The 19,685-nt window shown below is 42.1% G+C and overlaps 2 pseudogenes; both read right to left on the bottom strand.

Annotated features, from left to right (window-relative positions):
* Positions 1 to 8,169: 8,169 nt before the first annotated feature.
* LOC136355678 (uncharacterized) lies at positions 8,170 to 9,740 on the bottom strand (annotated as a pseudogene).
* A 1,197-nt stretch (positions 9,741 to 10,937) lies between these two features.
* LOC136355679 (uncharacterized) lies at positions 10,938 to 12,637 on the bottom strand (annotated as a pseudogene).
* Between the last annotated feature and the right edge of the window lie 7,048 nt (positions 12,638 to 19,685).

Raw genomic sequence — 19,685 nt, forward strand, 5'->3', positions numbered from 1 at the left:
TACATAAAACACATACTTCCTTCGTTTTATAATGTAAGACTTTTTAACATTGTCCACATTCATAAAGATGTGAATTAATGTAAAAATTCATATGTCTAAATTCATTAACTAGGAAGTTCTATATTGTGAAACGGATGGAGTAGTATATACGTACCTGGTGTATCTATATGGCTCCCCTGGCGGCCTGGCCTCTGAGAGTGTATGGCCTTCGTGCAATCGTGCTACTCTTTGCGCCGGTCTTCTTGCACTGTTGGATCAAAAACCAACGGCCGACATAACTCCACGTGTCCATGGATCGCCGTACAATTAAATCATTTCTGCACCAAATTCCCGTCTTGGGCCCAAATTGGCATGGGTGGAAATTTCCAACGGATAGAAATCCATCAGTTTGCCTCGCGGAGGCACGACGATAAGATCGCTTTCATTCGTACAGTGTGGACCTCCTACCGTTCAATCAATTAACAAAAGAAGAAAATAGAAAAGAAATCAATGTAGTGCAAATCCTATATACATATGCAAATCATCCCCACTACTAGAAATTCTCTGCTTCCTGGTGCTTCCACGTCACCCCATTTTATCCCCACCGTTCGATCTCAATCAAGCGATCGACCTTCCACCTGGCTTTCCCCCATCCCGCATCGCACATCTCCTCTCCCGCATCTCGCTGCTTCGCCAGCCCCACACGCATCGACCCCTCTCTCCCGCATCGCTCCTCTCCTCTCCCGCGTCTCGCTCGGCCGCTTCCCACCGGATCTCTCGCCGCACCACATCGACCCGAGCCCCCACCACCACATCTCTCTTAGCACCGGGTTCCGCTTCGCCTCCTCCTCCTCCTAGCACCACTCTGCGCGCCGGTTCCGCTTTGCCTCCCCCTTCTACCGCTATCGATTCCCTCCTGGCCCCTGCCACATCTCCGGTCGTCTTTGCCGAAAATTAATTTGTTTCCCACGGTTTCTTCCTCCCCTCGAACCGTCGGCCTCCTAGCCTCCTCCACTTCAAGAAATTAGAAGGGCATTCGCCTGCTTGGTCGGCTCCAAATGGGAAATAGCACGCTAAAATCACCTCCTGCAGCCGCAGGTAATGTCCACGTCCAATTCTCCTCCCACAGCCGCAGGTATGGTTCTTCCTGGTCTGGAACCAGATAGGTCTTCATCTGCTTATTTTTTCTTCTTATTTAGAAAAGTATTAGTCACACAATTTTGTTTGCTACTTACCCTCACAGTGACACAATATCAAGTGATAGATTTGGTTTCGGTATTCTCCAGCCTATTGCGAAAGGAATTTTGGTTCCCTCTATTTGGTCAGGTATTGAAATTTACTTAATTTGTTTACTTCCTTGAATTTTTTACGAGGACTCGAAGATCAAATGTATGTAAACCTAATTACTCTAAGACTAGGTGTATTACTCTAAGCTGCACTGAACCTATCATTTGTTTTGCTTTGCCTTCAGATTGCAAGTCATTACCCTCGGCAGATTATGTACCAACACTGTAGAATCTAATGGCTTCGGACTATGTTCACAGGATTTGCAGAAATATAATATCTATGTCCATCATAAGATACAAGCTTCATAAGAGGTAAGGCAATTTCTTTCGTAGTTCAAGTTTCTTCTCACGTGAATTATGACAATTAAGCTCAAAGGTCACACTGTGATTAGTTCAGTGACAAACTTATAAGGTAGAGAAAATCCCCTGTGTACCCTTGAAAGTTCACCTAATCCCTTCTGTATCCCTGAATTTTGCTCAATCCCTTACATACCCCTGAATTTTAGTTTGGATCCCTTCTATGCCATTTCCGCTAGTTGACCGTTAAATTCTTATGAGAAAGTCCATTTTGCCCTTTGGTATAAAGAAGCATATAAATTAATAGAGTATATTGTTGGAGCATAGAAATTTGTTATATGAGACTATTATGTTTATGAGATAGTTATGCACCATATTATTTACGATAAATATACTTTTAGATATGACATAAAAAATTAATACTTATTTATTAGTTATTAAAAGATTTTTTTAGCTTATGTGTTCTGAAGTAATAAACAAATCTGTTGTATTACTATGAAAACACATATGCTACATAAAAGAACTTTTAATAACTAATTAATAAATAAGTATCAACTTTTTATATCATATGTAAAAGTAAATTTGTCACAAATAATATGGTGCATCACATACTCATAAATATAATAGTCTCATCCAATAAATTTTTACATTCCAACAATATACTTCATTAATTTATTATGTTTCTTCATAGCAAAGGGCAAAATGGACTTTTTCAAAAGAATTTAACGGTCAACTAGCGGAAAAGGACATGGAAGGGATCCAAACTAAAATTCAGGGGTATGTAAGAGATTGAGCAAAATTCAGGGGTATAGAAGGGATTAGGTGAACTTTCATGGGTACATAGGGGATTTTCTCTATAAGGTATATATTCTTCTCTATTTTCCATTGTACATTCAGTCTTATAAGCTACAGTTTAGTGATTGATGTTACTTCATTCTTCAGGTCGGTGTTCTTTTGGATTGGACTATGGTGGATGCTCTTTGTGATTGCAGCATTCTTCTATATTCACTCAAATTTTAGATCTAAAGGTTAGTGCAGCTACTTATCTTCGGTTGTACAGATTTTTCATTCCAAAATACTTAAAGTGGTTTCGTTTTTATTAATACACACTTTGCACCCCGGATGAATGATTAAATTTCTTATCAGCCGGACTTGGATTATCAATACAATGTAGTGAAAATTAAGATGGGTAGGTATGTTAATAGCATATAGATTTGGTGCTAGCGGCAAGCACATCATGTTTTTTTTGTCAGAGCACAAAAGAAGACCATTTACAAATAAACAGGGAGTCAAGGACATTGTTTAGGTATTTCACATTGCCCATTTGCAAATCTATTTCCATAATATTTCTGCATATTTCAAGATATTCAACCTCATCATCTTTTGTCTTTTCAGGACATGTATGTAACTACTTTGTGTGCAGGACCTCTTCAAACAAGGGAAAAATGTTATGAGAGTTATACAGCTCGAGGGTAATGGCAAAACACATTTCACCAAGATGAAATTGGATCTTTGCTTTTATTTACCCTACCTATTATATATGCTGCCCTTTTTTCGTACTAGAAGCCTCAAGCTTCAAACTTTGAGTGATTTAGCTCATCACTGACACTTGGATGCTAAGGATAAAGAACAATGCTATTTTTTTTGTGTTTGTGGCTTAACATAGCCTTTTCAGATTAAGACATAATTACTAGGCTTTATCTAACATGGTCTAGCTAAGATACAAGGATCAAATTTGATAAGAACCGCTATGTGTTTACTTGATTTTCAAAATGCCACAACTGCTTAGGGCATAGGGTGTTTGGTTCCATGAAGTTATCAAAAATCAATTGAAGTCAGAGCCTTACTTTTTAATTGAAGTAGAATGTACAGTTCAACTATTACTTTGTCATATAAGCAGATTATTCAAATTCGCGATTGTGCTTTGTGTTTTTTACCAATTCTCTGTTTTTTCCTACTTAAATCAGTCAACCAATTTAATTTTTTAAGTTTATTACTATAAATTCCCGCTGCAACGCGCAGGGTATCATCTAGTTACATATAAAGTGAAAACCTCAAAACTATTTCCTCTGTTTCATATTATAAGAGTTTCTAGCATTACATCTATATGAATGTGGGCAATGCTAGAAAGTCGTATAATCTGAAACGGAGGTAGTATCATTGTATCTTAAAATGAACATATATGATTTGGACACGTCACCAAGAGTGAAATATTTACACCTAGTAAAATTATTACTCATGGTTGAATCTTGAAGAGAAACCCCCAAAGGTCTGGCTAGCTTCACAAGGTGATGGGCTAAACGATTTATGTTCGAAGGCTCACCCCTTCTAATTATTTAATATTAAATCATTCCTTAATATTCACGTCATGGTTGAATCTAGGAGTAAAATTTTACTCTTGATAACGTGACCATATCTCAAGTATCCATTTTTTTAATCCAACGATAGTTTGCAGGTTTTCATCACACATGTGGTTTGCAATATACTCCCTCCGTTTCAAAATATTTGACACCGTTAACTTTTTAACACATGTTTGACCGTTCGTCTTATTAAAAAAATGTAAAATATGTAAAACTATACATGTACATAAAAGTATATTTAACAATGAATCAAATGATATGAAAAGAATAAATAATTACTTAAATTTTTTGAATAAGACAAATGGTCAAACACGTACTTAAAAAGTCAACGGTGTCAAATATTTTGAAATGGAGGGAGTATATATTTCCCGTTTATCAACGGCCTTAAGCAAAAGATGAACGTTGTTGTCAGCGGTCACTGATCAGTTGTGCTGAGGAGACAGGGCCCACAACTCCACATACAAGGTCAGGACCTATTCCAAAGGCCCAATTCATAAGGGGATACTCTACCAGGATTGGGTTTCGTTCAGGTTCTCTCGGGCAAGTTTACGTACGGTGCGCTGCGCTGGGCCTTGCTTGCTTTCTGGTTGGGCTTCCGACCAAAACCTCCCATGCAATTCCGGTCCATCATAGCCCATGACATGTCGTCCGTCGCAGCGTGCCGTCGCGATCGCGGATACGCGATGGCATGGCTTGGCATGCCACCACGCGCACGGCCTCATCTCGGTTTCTTCACTCGGACGCGGTGTTGGCTTTAATCAGCGCGCGACAGTGGATAGCTTTGCCAGTCCAAGTCAGACGTGTACCGTGTCGAGAAGTCATCATGTGATCTTTTTTTTTAATTATTACTCCCTCCGTTTCAAAATATTTGACACCGTTAACTTTTTAGCACATGTTTGACCGTTCGTCTTATTAAAAAAAATTTGTGAAATATGTAAAACTATATGTGTACATGAAACTATATTTAACAATGAATCAAATGATATAAAAATAATAAATAATTACTTAAAATTTTTAAATAAAACGAATGGTTAAACATGTACTTAAAAAGTCAATAATGTCAAATATTTTAAAAACGGAGGGAGTCCGCAGCACTATATTATCGGTTGTCAAGGATGCTTACGTCCGCGGGATAATCGATATCGGCTGTCTCCGTTTCTCTACTACACGGGGGCTGCTATTCTTCTCTCGTCGTCCACACTCGTTGTAGTTGGAGTAGTTTATTCGTTTTTAAATATCTTTTTCAAATAATTCTTCCGTCTAATTTTAAATGTAACTATGAGTTTCTGTGTTTTATTTTAGTTGTCCGTCTTATTTAATTTATTTTTATAATTAGTATTTTTGTTGTAACGAGATGATAAAACATAAATAATACTTTATGCGTTACTTACGTTTTTATATTTTTTTCAATAATATTTAAATAAGACGGATGATTAAAGTTGGGCACGGAAATTCATGGCTGCTCTTAAAATGGGACGGATTAGTTTTTTCATTCTTAGGAGGGATTCTTCTTGAAAGAGGGAGTAGAAGAAAAATTGGTCAGAATGATGGTTCTCACTTCACCATCGTGAAGGCATGTCTCATGCACAAAACGCAGATCAGTATACGTAGTGTATCTATATTGTTGAATAGTCCCATATTGGTTGTGGAAGGGCAAAGGACCTAAGATATAAGTGGGGGAGCCCCTCACCTCAATGGCTAGCTTTTGGGGTGGGAAAGATCATTTACGATCCTACAATTGGTATCAGAACCAGGCTAGGTTAACATCTCTGGCTTGATGGACACGTGTGAAGGCCTGATGGACCGTGGGCGGTAGGGCCCGGATACGGTGAAGGGGCGGTGAAGAGCTGAGAGACACCAATGTGTGAAGGGTTGTGGAAGGGCAAAGGACCTAAGATATAAGTGGGGGAGTCCCTCACCTAAATGGCTAGCTTTTGGGGTGGAAAACGCCCTTTACGATCCTACATATGTAGCACTGCTCCGTGAGTCTTATGACATTCCTGCGATCGTGCTACTCTTAACGTTGGTTTTCTTGCACTGTTGGATCAAAAACCAACGGCACACGTAACTCCACGTGTCCATGGATCGCCATAGAATTCAATCATCTACTCTTTCTCCCCTTCTGCCCCAAATTCCCGTGCAGGCCCCAAGTTGGCATGGATGGAAATTTCCAACGAATAGAAATCCATCAGCTTGCCTCGCCGGGGACACGACGATAAGATCAATTATCAAAAAAGAAAATAGAAAAGAAATCAATCCGTTTGCCCATTCGCACAGTGTGGACCTCCTACCGTTCAATCAATTATCAAAAGGAGAAAATAGAAAATAAAACAATCCGTTTGCCCATTTCAAGTCAATTCGAAGAAGAAGTCTTCCAAACAAAATTAAACTACACAATGATTTGCAAGACTAACACAAGGGTTTAACCCAACTTTCTCTCACCTCATCTCGGAATTTCACTATTTCCATTCTCCTCCATCTACTATTAAACTAGCTACCACTAGCCGTCTAAACCAGAAGCAAAGCTTCGTCAAGGCTGCATCCCAGCATTCCGGCTTGCAGGGCCATCGCCCATGGCCACGGCCGGCGAGCGGCGGGGCGCGCGCAAGTCCCGCGTCGCGGGGGCGGCCGTGCTGCGCGCTCTGCGCCGCGCCCGCGACCTCTACGTCCGGGGCGCCAGGGGCTTCGGCAAGTTCGTCGTGGCGGCGAACCCCAGGGCGGGCGTCGTCGGCCGGCCGACGTCGAGGGTGTTCGGCGTCGGCGAGCTCAACTCCGAGCAGGAGCTGCGGGAGCTCGTGCGCGGCGCCGGCGCCATGTGGGCGACGCGCGGTGCGGCCGCGGACGCGGGAGCTGGCGGCAAGAAGGCGGATGCTGGGGCTGGCGCGCCGGCGGCGTGGCGCGGCCGCGGGACGGCGCCGCTCGGGAGGATCGAAGAGGACGGCGCCCTCCTCGTGCATGGCACCAAGTAGCTAGACAGATGGCATAGGGGAGTGGATTCTAATCCCTCGAGAGGATATCTCCTCGTATACCTTTTTCTTTTAAATTCGATGCAAATAGTTGTAAAAATTTCTGAAAAAAATTGACAATGTAGAGTATAATGATACCTACTAGTCCACTAAAATTTATATTCAAATTCGATCTACACATCGAGAAACAAAAAAGATAAATTTAGATATAAACAGTACGCTACTATTCATACGCTGAATTTGTCTTTTTTATATCTCGACGTGTGAGTTGAGTTTGGACGTAAGATTTTGTGAAGTTGCATATATATGTTGTATAAATGTTGTCAAATTTTTCCAGAACTTTTCATAACAGTTTAGATGGTTTTTGAGCAAATGAGGGTACATCCCCTCGAGGGATTAGAATAGTTTCCCATGGCATAGATGTTCCGAACAAAAGAAAAAAACGAGAATGTTTCAAATCGGTTATCAGTGATTACTACTGTACCATACTACCATATCTTCAGTGATTTGAGGTTTATACAAGGAGTTTCTTTACGTTTCTCTGTACTCATGCAGCCTGAAAGATTTTCGATCCGGGACAAACTTCTCTGTTACTATCACTTATTATAAAAAGTTTTATCGTCACTTTATTCAACAATATTAAATTTAATGAAGTTTTTACCCGTTATCCCTAGCCGGGCTGTGGCTCCACCCTATAGATGGCCATAAAACCCGAGACCCCGACGACACGGCCCGAGTTTTATTGGGCCGTGCCTTGACCATAGATAGACACGGCCCGGTCAGGCGTGTAGGTCAGGCTGTGCCGGCCTAACTGACCTTGTCCTAGACCCCGTCGTGCCTGAGCCATGCTAGGCCGGACGGCCTATAATCCAGCCCTGATCATACTACTGATCCAAAGAGTAAATTCTAGGCGCACTTGGAATTGATTAACTAGAGTGCAGCGGCAAGTGATCTTTTCTTTTCGGGGTAATCCTTATTATTTGACGAAGTAAAACTAACGGTGTACTATGCCCTAGTATAATAACTGAGGGAATAAAAAAGGCCTTTGCAAATACATGCGTCATTTTTAGCAGGCACTCTCCAGCCAAAAATTAACTTTGTTCAGTACCATACTATACATGCTTCACAAATACTAACCTATACATGCATGTACACACAATGTCATGTAAAATTAAACCAAGAAAATTATCTCTTAACATGTCATCTGAAGTAACATATTTTTTCGGTTCTCCACACAAACTTACAGCACCAAAACATGCTAATTGTAAGATGATCTCCTAATTACGAGCTTTCATAATGCTCCCCTGTATCCAACACGGTCTATACATAAAAGATGCATACATGTCTTGAATATACAAATGATCATAAGGTTTTGGGAACGTACTACCCAAATTTTGAACCTTCGAGCTATTAAAATGATAGGCAAGTCCTCTTTGCATCTCTTGGTTCAGAAAGATAACTTCTTTATAGGGATGGAATCCCAAGATTGAAAGATTTCTACGGCATCGTACTTCATTTGGATTTGCAGCGTCAAGAATATATATCATCGTTATCGGAGTCCCATTCAAATTTATTTACTCGTACTACCACTTCTTTCACATCTTTCTCGATATCAATGATTTCTGTACGAGGCATTGTCATATTCATAGCAATATCTCCGGGTGATGTATTCCTTGTAAGCTTCGTAGTACTCCTCAGCGCCATTTTGACTGGAATGTCCAAAGTAGTTCTTGTAGTGCAAAGTCCACGGACCATCATTTTGTATACAGATTTCCTGACACCCTAGAAGGAAACTAAGATAGATCCTTGTCATGCTTAAGTTCCCATGTCATCTGACCACATGACTTGTTGAGGAACGAAACACGTAGTCGATGCTCATTATCTATTAATGCATAGTGCACACCCCTCATTGATCTCCCAAGAAAATAGTTTTTATATGGAGATACTTCATTATTCATGGGTAACTTAATTACTTGGAACTTATTATCTGGCAAGGATATTATGCATTAAAACAATATAAATCATGAAACCATTGAAAAAAAATATAAAGAAAGAAGAGAAAGCAATGGTAATTAAGCACACTTGTGTTTGGAACCCCATGTTCCCAATCCCTCCCTATCGTTTTTCGTGCGCACGCTTTTCAAGCTGCTATTCGAAAGTTGCTTAAAAAATCAAATTAATCTATTTTTTTTAAAAATAGCTAGCACTTAATTAATCATGCGCTAATGGATTACTCCGTTTTCCATGAGGAGGGAATAGGTTCCCATCCCCTAGATATCTGTCTGGCAAAGTACAAAAGAATGATGAACTCGTACCTCATGACAAAATCTGTCTGGCAAAGTACATAAAGTGCTCCCTGCCAGTAGACTCCATTGTAACGATCATATAGATATTCTGTTACCATGTCGGCAATTGTACCGGCAGCATCACCTTCCCGTGCAAATTAACCATCTCTCTTCCCATTGCCCAGTCCTCGATGAGAACACCTGCAGTAGGCTTTGTGATGGTGGCCATGGCATGCTCTTAACCAGAGGATATAGCTCGTAGGATTTACTACGGATCCGTGGGATTTGGAAGATCTCGTAGTGTGGTGATACGGTGGGGTCGAACACGAGATAGTTGTCAAACCGGTACAAATCTATCCAGATGTGCTGAAGTTGAGGTAGATGCCGGCGAGCGAGAGAGGGAGGAGGTCGGCGCGGAGCAGGCGGCGGGTGTCGACGATGGCGCGCCATGCCTTGCAGACGCAGTGGGACGCGGCGATCGAGCCAGCGCGGCGCGAGGCGCGCGAGGACGTCCGCGAGCACGTCGTCGGATAGGAGCTGCGTCACGTCGTCGTGGTGCTCCTCCATCGAATCTCTCTCTGCTCAAACTGCTGCTCGGTTTTTAGATGTCGTCTCGTCGGGTAATACTTGCAGGCGGTCTGTTAATCTATGGACGAGAATTCAGTGGCGGAGCCAGAAATTATACAAGACTAGGGCTAAGGTAGGGCTGGACTAATGGAGTTTCAGTTTTCTGAAAAATTTACATGGTGAATCAACAAAATTTAAGCAAGTTTTTGGAGACAGGCCTAGGGCTCAAGTCCTAGCTGCCCTAGGCTTGTCTCCGCCCCTGGACGAGATGGCATCCGATTCCGCGTTGGTTTTGCATTCCGAGAGAAGTGAAGCGCGCGCTCTGTTCCGATTCTAGAAAGAAACGGGTGGAGTGGGAGTTTTGCCTGATACACAGAGTTTTGTTACTCCCTCCATTTCACAATGTAAGTCATTCTAACATTTCTCACATTCATATTGATGTTAATGAATCTAGACATATATATATCTATATAGATTCATTAACCTCAATATGAATTTGAAAAATGCTATAATGACTTACATTGTGAAACGGAAGGAGTACATGTTTTGATGTCATAGTTGTTAAAAGAAAAAGAAAAGAAAAGAAAATACATTTCAAATCGATTATCAATTATTACTACCTTTTATCTTCAGTGATTGGAGGTAATTCTACGAGATTGAAAATATACGATTTTCTTAATTTAGTTGGGAAAGTCTAATTTGTTGCTAGTATTGGTATGAGAAAGAAAGGACAAAAGAAACCATCTAAACAAAAGATCCTATCCACATTTGAAATTTATGAACTAGAGTGAAATTTATGAACTAGAGTGCATCGGCAAGCAATTTTTTTTCCGAGGCAATCCTGATTATTTGACAAAGTAAGTAAATGATATATACTCCCTCCGTATCAAAATATAAGCATCTTTAGACTCTGACATGGTCTCCAACCAATAATATCTATAAAATAAGATGTTTTAAATAAAAAAGAGTTGCATATTAGTATAATAGTTTGTTTAATGATAAATCTAATAACATCAGTTATACATGATTGATCTTTTTTACTTTTTTGCTATTAATAGTCAAAGTTAAAAATGTATGACTTGTCACTATTCTAAAAATATTTATATTTTGAAACGGATGGAATACTATGTTCTGGTATTATAATAAAAATAAGTCCTTTGCAAATACATGCGCCATTTTCTATCAGGCACGCTCCAGTCAAACATCAACTTTGGTCGGTACCATATATGCTTCACAAATAAAACCTATACATGTATACATAATGTCATGTACAATTAATCGAGATAATTGTCTCTTAACATCTCATCTGAAGATAGCATATTTATTTAGGTCGCCACACAACTTACACCACCAACACATGCTAAATTGTAAGACAATCTCCTAATTACATGCTTTCATAGTTCTCCCCTAGATCCAACACGGTGTATATATAAAAGATGAATACATGCCTTGAATATACAAATCATCATAAGGTTTTGGGAACGTACTACCTAAATTTTGAACTTTCGAGCTATTAAAATGATAGGCAAGTCCTCTTTCCCTCTTTTGGTTCAGAAAAATAACTTCTTTATAAGGATGGAATCCCAAAATTGAAAGATATCCATGGCATTCTCCTTCGTTTGGATTTGCAGTGTCAAGAATGTCATCGTTGTCGGAGTCCCACTCAAAATTATTTACTCGTACTACCACATATTTCTTGATATCTTCGCAGTGATTTTTGTACCAGACACTCTCATATTCATAGTGATATTTCCTAACAATGTGTTTCTTGTAAGCTTCATAATAGTTGTCCATGTCATTTTGTCTGGGATATCCAAAGTAGTTGTGGTATTGCAAAGTCCACGGACCATCATTTTGTGTACAGATTTCCTGACACCTTAGAAGGAAACTAAGATCATTGTCATGCTTCAGTTCCCATGTCATCTGAATCATATAACTCATTGAGGAACCAAACCCGTAGTCGGTGCTCATTATCGATTAATGCATAGTGCACACCCCTCATTGATCTTCCGAGAAAATGGTTTTTATATTGACATACTTCAGTATTCATTGGTAACTTAATTACTTGGTACTTGTTATCAGACAAGGATATTCTGCATTAGAAAAAAAAACAATATATGGGTTATAAAACCATTGAAAAAAATAAAGAAAGAAGATAGAGCAATTTAAGCACATTAAAAGAATGATGACCTCGTACCTCATGACAAAATCTGCCTGGCAACGTACATAAAGTGCCCCATGCCAATAGACTCCATTATAATGATCAAATGGAAAAGCCAATGCCATGTCAGTAACTGTGCCGGCAGCCACACCGTCTCGTACAAACAATCTCTCCCCATTGCCTAGTCCTTGATGAGAACACTTGCAACACGCACAGTGAGGGTGGCCATTGCAAGCTCTTAAGCATAGGATCTAGCACGCGAAATCCTGTACTAGGAACTCGTGGGATTTTGAAGATCTCATAGTGTGTCGATATGGTAGGGTCGAACACGAGATAGCTGTCGAACCGGTAGAAGTCCTTCATCCAGACGGGCTGAGGTGGGGCAGGAGGAGAAGGCACCCACTGTCGGGTAGCAGGGTTAGCCACGCCGGACTTTAGCAGAAGGAGTCCGTTGCAATGATCCTCGACTAGGTTGTCGTTGGGCGTGTAGTCGGTGAACATGCCAGAGATGGCGGGGCGTGTGGAGCTGGGACGGGATAGGAACACCGAACGGTGCATCTCGTGGAAGTTGATGTAGATGCCGGCGAGCGAGAGAGGGAGGAGGTCGGCTCGCAGCAGGCGGCGGGTGTCGATGACGGCGCGCCATGCCTTGCAGACGCAGCGGGACGCGGCGGGCGAGGACGCCCGCGAGCACGTCGTCCGGGAGGAGCTGCGTCACGTCGTGGTGCTCCTCCATGGAATCTCTCTCTCTGTTCAATTAATTCGTTGCTCGAAAGGTTTTCGGGTGCGTGTACGTACGTACGCGTACCTCCTACCTGTGGGCGGTCTGTTAATCTATGGACGAGAGATGGCATCCGATTCCGTGTTAATTGGTTTTCCACGCACTCCGAGTAAAGCGAGCGCTGGGCGCTGGAGTGGGAGTTTTGCCTGATACATACGGAGTCGATCGAGGGATTCTTATCGGTTGGACTTGGGGCGCGAATCCGTTCTGCTCCCAGACTCGGGCACAAGACCACTGCAATACTAACACCCAGCGTGAACAAGCCAACAAAAGATTGGACGCGCCGTCGATACCAATGGACGAGCCATGAGCAGGCGGCCACCGCGACAGGTTCGGTGTTGGCGCGCGAGCTCAATTCCGAGCAGGAGCTCGTACGTGCGCTTCATGGCGCGCCGGCTGCATGCTCGGGAGGATCGACGAGCCGCGGCGAGAGCGTACGTGGTTTTGGAGTCGGAGCGCGCACAGGGCGGTTTGCACTGCGCCAATGGATCGAATGTCTGGATGGATGCATTATATTGCATTTCTAGTTTTTTTTTTCCCTTTGGGTGGGGGGATTACTGATGGTATACTGTGGAGTAGTTGTTAAGAACAAAAAGACGAAAAACTCGTCACACTCCCACCACCCGGGCACCCGCCATCTGCGCCACACCGCTGGGCCGTCGTACTATACGCCTTTCGCTGAGAGAGAGATGTGTGTCTCTGCGGCCACAAAGGCTGCCCCTCCTGTGCCGATCCTGCCTCCTATCATGCACAGCTGCTCGGCAACCCGTCCTGAAAACTAGCTGCTGCTTAATTATTTTCACTTGTTCGTGAATCGTGACCAATGCAACAGCTAAGAGAATGAACTAGCTCGTTCTCGTCCCTACTCTACAATTATCTATGTGACTGTGTAGGAGGAAACGGGCGATGGAGAAACCGGATTCCTGGATGCCAACCAGACAATTAGACAAACATGCCGCTGCTGCACGAGATATGGATCGAGGCATCGAGCTGCTAAACGCATGCCCCTGCCGAGTGACCAGCTAGGGTTTCTCCTGAGAGTCGTTCTGGCTTCGTTACACGGTACGTTAGAGGCAACTGTTTTGATCGTGCAGTTTTCTTGAGCCACTTAATGGCTTCCCCGAATTAAATGGTTTAACTATATATTTTCACCACATTCCGCAAAAGACACTGCCTGAAACACAAAAGTCCGTTGTATTGCAAACATTGCAGATAGAGACAGACAAAGATATGATGGCCGCCGCCTCGCCGGCCACCGCTTCTAGGTCTCTAGACCCCTCCCTCCGTGCCCGTTTGTCTTGTTGATCCTTTGCAAGATTGTGTCTTTGTTAGTTGAAAAGCATGCTTTTTGCTTCTTCTTTTTTTTTTTGCTGTTTAAACCACTTGTTTACTAAAATTAGATTGTGTTGCCTCGTCTTTCCCTCCCCCAGCACAGGGTGAGGATTACCCGGAGGATCAGACTTGTGAAGCAAACAAGCTGGCATCACAGTTAATTGATTCTTGCGGGAATGGGTCTTCTCCTGATGTTAGGTGCTGCGAGACGATTGTAGTGGTAGTTGATCTACCCAATTGTCTTTGCCTGGTGTCTCTGCGCCCCAAGATTAAGGAGTCCCAGTTTTCTGCTTTTACTTTGATCACCTCTTACCGAGCATGTTGAGGTCTCCGTGCCGTCAAACAGAAGGATGCAGCCCTGTGCTATGGCTTCAATGGTTAGAATGTTTCTGTGGTTCTCTAATCAATAAAATTTCAAATGATGCGTTCTTTTGCATGCTAGCTAGTACTAAATTGGTACTGTTTTTCGTGTGCAGAAACAGAGGATGAGCAGCCAAATCTTCCGCCTCCGGCTGGAAATGGCGTTGGCACAGCCACAGTGAAGCAGCCTAAGATGATACTTGATCCCGGGGACAACTTCAGCAACTGGGATCGGTACATTATGGCAATCTTGGAGGTGGCGACTGGAGTTCAGATCATTTACGCGCTTTTTCGAGAGATAGTAAATCGCTTGCCGACCATCCTTGCACGGAATAATATTCCTCGTCAAGTGTAAGGGGTCAATGGTCGATCCATGTATCTCTCAATTGTAGCTGTTGCCTGATGCATCTGAGTTAATCGTAGGTAGCAGCTACATATGTATCCCTGTTTATGTATCTTGGATCCCTGGATCCCTGAACTTGAATCTGGTACTTATTCGTTGAATGACTGTATTAAGCAATACGAAGAGCGTGATATTGTTCCTTTTCTTCTCTGCCATTCGCTGTTCAGATGGCACCACCTTACATCTTTGCAGTACTCAGCTGTCCACACAAACGATTACTTGATTACTATGCGTCGAAGGTGGTGGCCTATGAAGCCAGCTAGAGTTGGAAGGTGTTGACTACTACAAGTCTCTACCACTGATTTCAAGGAAACATTAGTTATGGAAAAGTAACGTAATAATCGACTATGCTGTTGGAAAATAAACATTAAAAGGTGGACAGCTAAGTTAAAAATTGAACTTAAAAATGCCATTGGTTGAAGTAGAAGCGACTGATTTTATTGGGAAATAAATCCACTTTAGGTCTCTCAACTAGCATGCGCCAGCTCAATTGGGCCGAATAGAGGTATTCCCTGTTACATTTATATGAACGAGGAGTGAATGGCAAAAAATTAAAAATCATTATCAACTCTAGCTACTGTGTTGCCAGTGCAACGAGGCAAATTACAAACAAAATACATGCTACTATAAATGATCATTACTCATAACCAATTATATCACCAAGCCATGTCCACAACGACTAGGGACTAGGGAGATGTGTGATATCCTTATTATCCGTACATAGTCATTGAATATATAGCTTTTAGTTGAGGGTCCCTTTGAATCACAGGAATTAAAAAATAGAGGAATAGGAAAAACATAGGATTCTGACAGGAATGTAAGTGTAAAACAGGATTGCAAAACATAGGAAAAACGTAGGAATGACCGTTTGATTGGACCACAGGAAAAACACAGGAATTTGAGGAGAGATAAAGACTCAAATGATTTTTTCCATGAGGTTCTACCTCTTGCTAAAATTCCTCCAAAACTTGTATGGGAAGAGGCATTCCATAGGAATTTCATAGGATTCCATAAGGTCCATTCCTTTGATTCAAAGGGCTTTGTAGGAAAAATTCCTATAGAAATGAAATCCTCTGAAATTCCTTTGAATCAAAGGGGGCCTCAATCTTATCTGTCCATGACAAACTATTCGAGCTCACCCCTTGTAAGATGAGGACACAAATGATGGGGATCGATGCCAAGTAATGGCACGATTATTTTCGATGAATTTTCTGCACTAAGTAAGAAATGTCAAAGTCAGTATTACACATCAATAAGTGATAATACCATATGCTAATAATGCATTGCAAATAAAAATGATATCAATGAATAGCTATAACAGAACTGAAAGAATAAATTCATGATACAAATCATCAAGCATACGCCTTTAGCCTTTTGCAGCCCGAAAAGAATCCTTTTGGCTATCAACTATTATCAAGCACACCATATAGCAGCATCAAAAGGGATAAAAAATTAGACCAACGAAATGGCTGCAAAGTGGAAAAGGGGATAACAAATTAAAATATGCTTTTTTTAATCTCCAAAGGCACAGGTGGTCCTAAACGAAGAACAACACCATCTAAATTTCATGATACCCTAAGTATAAAAAGGTATCTAAGTTATAACCTTACAATTTTCACGAACAGCAAAAGTGATTTGGCCTTCCATTCCTGGAAGTACAATGTGTGCAACATTGATCGAGTAACTGGCAATAAGGAAGAGAGAGAAATCAAAGCAAGAAAAATCTTTGTTACTGCCTTACTGGTAAGGAATATTTTCTGCTGGCAGTCGTGCAGAATTGTAGTGCTGATTTTATGTACCGATGAGACTCTCTTTTTTTTCTGAGTTGCTAAATAAACATGTTTTCATCTAGACCAGCATGGTTCGTGCTAGCATATTATAAGGGATATGTTTCTCAAGTTGCAGTTGTTATGTACCATGCAAAATTAATTTCACTTAATCAAACAACCCTAAGGGACACTGATTTGATTAAGGTAATGAACAACCAAAAATGTGCGTGGATTGGAGAAGAGGATGATCGATTTTAATTACCTTAGGGCTGGAAGAATCTGAGAGCGAACTTGCTGTGCTCCAAGACCGGCTTCTGGTCATCGATGAGCGGCCAGTCCACCATGAGTGTGTCAGTGGCATGCAAGCGCAGTCAAATGAGATAAAGTACATAAACTTCTTTTTTCAGAACCAAATTCGCATTCTTGAATGCAAGAAGGCGCTGCTGGAAGAACAGGAATCGTTCATCGTACAGGTTGTCATGACAAACCATCAGAACATATATCAAGGAAGTTTACCAATTAAAAATTATATTCAGAAGCCTAGCAGGGAAGACAGACATTATATTCATGGACATTATTCATCGTGATAACAATATCTGATCAGCTAAAATATTCAAAATTGACAAAAAAAAACTATTTTCTTGTCTTCCCTAACCTGATCATTAGTTTTTGGCAAATGAAATTGACAACATAAATATTCCTACTCAAAGGAGCCTTTATATTTCTATGCATGTGTGTTTTATTGTTGTGGAGTGTGGATGAATATAAAGAGCTGTTAAGTTTCTTAGAACTGGCATTTGGAAAAAAAAACATATCCTAGCTATATGTTTAGTATGACACCAAGAAAATGGAAAACAAAAACAAAGCATTATGGTCATGATCTATGGTAGCAGCTAAGAACCCTGGATGTCATGTTATCTGACCTTAATATGCTCTATGGTTTGCCAGGTGATGGTAAAAAGTATGTCTTTTAAAACTAATGACAATACAATGCATGTCATTGATATACTCATGTCTCGTGTTAAGTGATAGTATCTTGAACGGACGGGTTAAATAAATTGATAGGCTAATTGGCAACTTGGCATGAAATGAAGTAATGAACTGGAGAGAAATGTAAGCAACATAAAGAAGAGGTAAGTTTATATATAATAGCCACCGGTGCTACAGTACAAAATCATCCGTTGTGGCATGTTATTTTTAGATATCCTAACAATGCCATGATATTCAGCAAGAGGGATAGCTATTTTTGTTCAGAGCTTGGCTTTAGGATTCATCACGACAATTGATTTTTGCTCTACCTAACCCGAATATGCAATCTGTAACCATGTTATTTGGGAATGGTAGAGACAAGTTAAATTCTAATTGTGCTCACACAAAAAAAAAATGCAGTGCGGCACATCTAAAGAGGGGGAAATGATAGAACTGAAAAGCATTTCAGAATATTCAGGGCATTCGCCATCATCGGGTAAAATCCATCAAACAAAAACAACAACACAGTGTTTAGCCTGCACATCTCAAGTCTCAACCATCTAATTGGAAGCAAAACAAACGCAGTGTACGATTCAAGGTGACCTCAGGCGTGCAGATCGTTCGGTCTGGGCCTCCATGGAAACCAGCTCCTGTTGCTCTGTTGCTGTTGCCTGTTGGCGCTCTTTCTGGTGCGGCCGGGTCTGCAGGGTGAAGTTGGGCTTCGCGTTGAGCCTGATGCCGAGAATGACGACGGTGAGGAAGGAGGTGAGGTAGCAGGGAAGCTCCCAGTCCACCCACTTGCAGAACTCCCCTGCTGACGGCGACGGCCGCTTGAAGAGAGCCAGGGGGTCAACCACCCGACCCATGCCCCTTGTCGTGCCTGCTGCAGATGCGCGCCGCGCCGCACAACCGAGCTCGCAATATCCATGCTCCTTCGCCGGCGCAGGCGCGTTCGCAGATGAAGTGAAGAGGGAGGTTCTGTGGGCTAGGGTTTTTAGGGATGGGAATTGGCGAGGTGCAGCGGTGGCCAACGTCGGAGGCGGTTCGCGAATCGCCGGAGAACGGGCGAGAGAAGGGGAGAATTTCCCTAGAATGAATGCTAACATTTTCACTAAACACCCTTGGAAGATCAAATTTTGCAGTTACGTCCTTTGAACCATCTCTACCGTTGATTCATAATCCAACAGATGCGGGTGCGAACCGAGCCTTGGAATAGCACGCGGCCACGTGGCGCGTTTCAAAGATATGTAAACTTTGCTCACTACAAAAAAAAATCGATTTTTCATGGTGTTTACCTATTTTTTTCTCTGGCGGCTATAAGCAAAAACCGCTAGGGAAAATTTGACGAGAGATGAGGTGCTAAGAACCGCCAGCAAAAAACCATTTTCACTGGCGGCTGGGTTAAGAGGACCGCTTGCAAAAATAGAGGTCTTTTTACAAGCGGTCCTCTTAAGTGATCGCCAGCGAAAGTTTTTCACTATACTAAAACACCAAGTGCGCACGGACTCTTCTTATCCACTCACTCCATCTTACCCTATTCTCCTCACCCCACCTCCATCTTATCCACTCACGCCCACGCCTCCCCTGTTCTTGGCTGCCATGGCGAAGAAGACGGCGGACAAGGCAACTGCAGCGACGGCGGACAAGGCGACTGCGGAGACGGCGACGATCGGCCTTCTCCTCTCCTTGGCGGCGTTCGCCACGCGGCGAGCTCGGGGCCGGATCCACCGCCGCCAACGACCGGGGAGGCCGGATCTGCCGCCGCCAACGACGGGTGAGGCCGGATCCACCGCCGCCACCGCTGACTAGAGATGGCAACGGGTGCATACCCATCGGGTTCTCTTGCCCCATACCCATACCCACGATGTCTAAATACTCCCACTTAAATATCCACACCCATCACGGGTACAAAATTGTCCCCATACCCACACCTATGAGGGTAACAGGTATCCAACGGGTACCCATACCCATATAATTGACTTGTAATATTTATAGTTTTGTACTATAATTAGCCATATTAGAGTTGTAAACCATCAATATTTTCTCTAGCAGCAATGCTATTAATATTAGTGTTCAAAGGCGAGTAAAAAATTTATACAACCACATTACATACTCAAGAGATCAAATAATAATTTCATATAACTAGACTAAGCAATGATTTAAGATGTGA

The sequence above is a fragment of the Oryza sativa genome, chromosome 3 (assembly GCF_034140825.1).
Source record: "Oryza sativa Japonica Group chromosome 3, ASM3414082v1".
Classification (NCBI taxonomy): Eukaryota; Viridiplantae; Streptophyta; class Magnoliopsida; order Poales; family Poaceae; genus Oryza; species Oryza sativa.